Source organism: Montipora foliosa, chromosome 12 (assembly GCF_036669935.1).
Source record: "Montipora foliosa isolate CH-2021 chromosome 12, ASM3666993v2, whole genome shotgun sequence".
Taxonomy (NCBI): domain Eukaryota; kingdom Metazoa; phylum Cnidaria; class Anthozoa; order Scleractinia; family Acroporidae; genus Montipora; species Montipora foliosa.
Window position 1 is genome coordinate 1,434,405 of NC_090880.1, and position 4,988 is coordinate 1,439,392.

At 41.0% G+C, this 4,988-nt stretch overlaps 1 non-coding gene across 1 annotated transcript; it reads right to left on the minus strand.

Annotated features, from left to right (window-relative positions):
* Positions 1-1,441: 1,441 nt before the first annotated feature.
* Positions 1,442-1,514, minus strand: Trnat-ugu (transfer RNA threonine (anticodon UGU)). The gene has a single exon. It is a non-coding gene; the product is annotated as a tRNA-Thr (tRNA).
* Between the last annotated feature and the right edge of the window lie 3,474 nt (positions 1,515-4,988).

Sequence of the window (4,988 nt, forward strand, 5' to 3'; positions counted from 1 at the left end):
TTGGTTTCTTGTTCTACTCTTCTGTATTTCGACGGCGCCAAAATTTCTTTCAAGTTTTTTGTTCTACGAAACGAGGGAATAATTGAATTAGATGGAAAAAATTCTCTTAATTTGGGATTAGATCGTAACAGGTGCAAATGCTTCCTAATGACGTACCCTATCTTAGGTAGGTGAGGATTGAAGGTCATCACTAACGGAAACAGTTTTCTGTTCTCCCTGGTTCGGGGCAAAAGCAGATCATCTCTAGGAATGGCCGAGGCTTTAAGGACTTGCCTCTTAACGAGTGTTTTCGGGTAGCCTTGATTAACAAGGTACCCTTCGTATTCCAGCATTCGCGTCTCTAAAAAATTCTGATTTGAGCAATTCCTACGTAATCTCAAGGCCACTCCGTATGGAATCGCCCTGAATACATGTTTGGGGTGACCACTAGTGAGAGGCAAGTACAGATGACTGTCCGTAGGTTTAGAGTAAATGTCTGTTCTAATGAAGCCGTCAATTACATACAATGTGACGTCTAGCATATTAAGGTAGCTATCAGAAGAAACTAATTCAAATTTGATGGTTGGGTAAAGAGAGTTGATGAATCCTGTGAAGTGTTCTAGAGCCGAGGTACCTTGCTGCCAGAGATCAAAAATGTCATCCCGATATCTCCACCATAAAGCGGGTTTTAGGCCGCAAAATTTTGCTTTGTGATCTAATTCGCCCATGGCTAGATCAGCATAGCTGCGTTCTTTGGGCCCATTGCTGTGCCATGAATTTGCAAAAAGGAATCCCCCTCAAAAACCGAGTGATTACATTTCAGGCAGATTTCAACTGCTTCGAAGATGCATTTGGTTGATGGTATTAATTTGTCTCTGGCATCAAGGGCCTTTCAACTGCTGTAAGACCTAAGTTGTTATCTATGTTGGGGAACATTGAGACAACGTCCCAAGAGACCAACAAGGTGCCTTCAGGGAAAGGAACATTTCTGTTGAGCTCTTTAATTCTATTTAGCAGGTCAGTGGTGTCTTTAATGAACGATGGCAATCTCCACGCTAAAGGTTGTAAATAAAATTCTGTGAATTGCGACAAGTGTTCTATCGCCGTGCCACAACAAGAGGTTATGAGGCGTAGAGGATTGCCGGCTTTATGGGTCTTAATGTTTCCAAATGCTACACCCGGTGTTGCCTCTTTATTCATCACCTATTCTGCTACTTCAATTGAAATTTGTCCTTTCTGTAGCCATTTAGAACACCACTTTTCAACTAAAGAGATGTGTTTCGAGGTTTGGTCGGATTGCACTGGTTTGTCGTGTAATTCAATTCTATTCCGGATATATATATATATATATATATATACATATATATATTTATTTATTTAGAATGAAGAACTGGAAATCCAACGATGTAGTCACGAGCCAGTAGGAAATACTGACTGATCCATTTTGGATGAAAAACACATATGCCGTGAGTGGGAATCGAACCCGCGTTCCCTGGATTACATGTCAGGTGTGCTAACCACTGCACCATCACGACAACCCTGCTGGAAACAGAGCAATCAGAGAGGTGATATCTAAGCCGCGGGGCTCCCCGGCGTTTTATCATTTAGGAACAGGACTACATCGGATCATCCAAAGAAGATTCACCGCTCCATTACTGTTGAGCACTATTCCGGATATATATATATATATATATATATATATGTATTTGCTTGTTGCTCGTGTACTACGCTACTATATATATATATATATATATATATATATATATATATATATATATATATATATATATATAGTAGCGTAGTACACGAGCAACAAGCAAAACGTTTTCCTACTGAGTTCGTTTTAAATCAGGAAAGTTCCTTGTGGAACACCTTCTAGATTGTATTTGACTTCTCCATTTTTGCTTGCAATCATTATGTTAACCATGATGCAGATGGGTTAAAAAAAAAACAAAAAAAAAGCGTTTCGCTGCACGTGTTTTGACCACCATTTCATTGCTTCGTCTCTGTTTTTGACGTGCACCGCCAAGTTTAAGCAAGTAATGTTCTACGTTTCCTCTTTTACTACAGGTTCCAGACGAACTTAGTGATTTTCCTCGTGGCTTTATCCATCACAGCGTGTTGTACGCAATGTAAGTCAATGAAATTCAGTCTTAAATCAGGGTGGGACTAGGATAACCCTTCCCCCCCCCCCTTCCCCCCCCCCTTCCCCCCCCCGTGTAACATACAAATCATCATGAAGTATCAATCGACTCGGAGTGAGATTGTCGACCAAGGGGTGTCTTTTATCGGGTCTTATGCACCCGCAGTTGTCTAATCAGCCCTGTTCGGGATAAGCATAGTCGTACGCACTCGTCACATTTGTTCACAGTACGTAGTCATCGGCGAGGGTTCCTTTTCTTTCCTCATCAGGCGCTTTTCTCAGGCCTAGCTCGTGTTTGGGTCTCAAAATTGGACACACCCTCATGTACGGTCTTACGCCAACCGGATCTGTTGCAAGCAACATCCTCCCATTTATCTGTACAGATGCCATATGCCTTTAAGGAGGCTTTGGTGTCTTTAAAGGGATTTCTTTAACCTTCAATTAATCTTGTTCCGGATCGAAGTTGTCCAAAGAGCAGCTGTTTTGGAAGACGAGAGCTGTTTATCCGCCACAGATCCCCGGCCAAACGAAGTTGGTTATGGATGATCATTGCTTCGATGCTAATACAGTTTAACTCTTTCAATATACTGACATTTGCTCGTCGATTTTTTCAAGCTGACACCCAGAATTCGGCGGAGTCAGCGCAGATGGTATATCTCGAGGGTCTTCGAGTGCGGTCGATAAATCGTCAACGACTCATACAAGAGCGTAGGTATTACAACAGCCTTGTACACCCGGATTTTGGTGTCAGTACTTATGCGCCTTTAGTCAAACACTCTCTCTCGCAGTCGTCCAGAGGCGTAGCTGGCAGCTGAAAGTCAATGTTGGATCTCAGCATTAATGTCTGCGTTATTTGAGAGGATACTGCCTAAGTAGCAAAAACTGTGTACATTGCGTAGGACGAAGTCTGCCGCTGCTGGCAAAGTCCTTCCCAGTATCTTTGCCAATCCTCTGTATACCCAAGAGAAAACGTTTCTCCAGGAATGCCAATGTGGTTTCCGAGTTAATCTTGGAACTATCGATATGATTTTTTTTTCCTCCCGTCAACTACAAGAACAGGGTTGTCAACATCATCATCTACTCTAAATGGTCCTTACTGACCTCACAGAGGCACTTGATTCAGTAAATCGCGAAGACTTACTTGAAGATGTGTATGCTAGCCTTTCGCCTTTGGCTCGGAAGGACCTCATCGGCGCTTTGTCAGGGCTTGGTTTTAACCCTGTAGGGTGACGCACCACCCACCTCACTAGTATATACTGGCGGGGAAGCCGGTTTAGACGCCAACGATCCGTCCACGCGCCAGGTTGTATTGAGTTATTTTGTTACCAGTAGCAGGCTCCACCGTAACCCATGGCCATAATTAGGAGTCAACACGTCTTTCACTCATGGAGAGAACAAGTTATTCGTAATGGGATAAGCGACGGCAAAATATTGGTTTATCACGAGTGCATACGTAGGAAGACTGAAATGAAAGTATTTTGGGTCAACATTTCACCGTGCAATATGGGAATTAGCTAGTATTATTTTTTTTCATTCATATACAGAGAAGCTTGAGTACAGAATATAGTAGTGTCCAGAGGTTTTTAAGGGGCCACTCGTGTTTTACGGACCTATTGAAGTTTACTAAGGATTAGAGAGAAGCGTGGGACAAGACAGAAACAGTTTCTGCGGTGTTACTAGATCTCAGGAAGGCGTTCGACACCATCTGGCACTATCGTCTTTCACCAAAACGGCAGGCATATAAGGTCTTGGGATCTGAAGACAACGGAATAAAGAAAATTTAAGTTGTGTCAAAATTAAACTAAAATACGTGTGTTAGTTACAAGCATGAGGATGGCTTGTTTATTTTATTTTATTTTATTTTATTTTACTTCTTAGCTTAAAAAAAATTGGTTGTTAAGCTATGTTCCCAGCAAAATTGTCAGTCCTTTGCGGGCAAAATAGGTTTTTATGCATATTCATAGAAGCTTGAGTCCAGAATATAATAGGGTCCAGGCCTTGGTTGTTCAAAGGGTGGACAGCGCTATCCACTATTTAATTCTGTTCTTTTGGTTTGTTTGAAGACTGCATTGTCTGAAAATGGTATTGATTGCATAATATACTCTTAGACCAGTGCGGACCTCAAATCATATAAGCTGATAACCGACACAGAAACCTTATTCAATGGTTTAACACAAACTACCCGCGGATAATTGTCGATTAGCGTTATATACGAGCAACAAGCAAAATGCCCGCACGTATTATATGTAAAACCATTCAATAAGGGACTTATCATTTCACTATAACGCCATTTAATTCTTTTATTTGGGCTTGTTTGAAGACTGCATTGCCTGAATATGGTATTGATTGTACATTAGCTCACAGGCCAGTCCGCACCTCAAATCAAACACAGGCACACTACTAAACGGAGAATATGTTCGTACTGAGTCCGTTTAAACTTAGGAAAGTTCACTGCGGAACACCTTCTAGACTGTTGCTAACTTCTTTTCTGCTTGCAATCATTATGTTAGCTACAATGCAAACGAGGATTATTTTTTCTTATTTCATTTTATTTTTTATTTTTCTTAGTGAATAAAAAGAAAAAATAAAAGAAACGTTTGATTACCCTTGACTTATCGAGAGTTTTGGGTACTTCGTTTTTGACGTGCACTGCTAAGTTTAAGCAAGTAATGCCATACGTTTCCTCTTTTACTACAGGTTCGAGAGGAATTTAGCGATTTTCCTTGTAGCGATGTCCATCCCTACATGAGAATTAGGTTGTAAAACCATGTGCACATGTATAATTTATGTTAACAGACATTTAACATCTGCCTCAATTCTTTCTTTTTCATGTCGTTTTCCCTTCTACTTGGAATTTACCGTTACA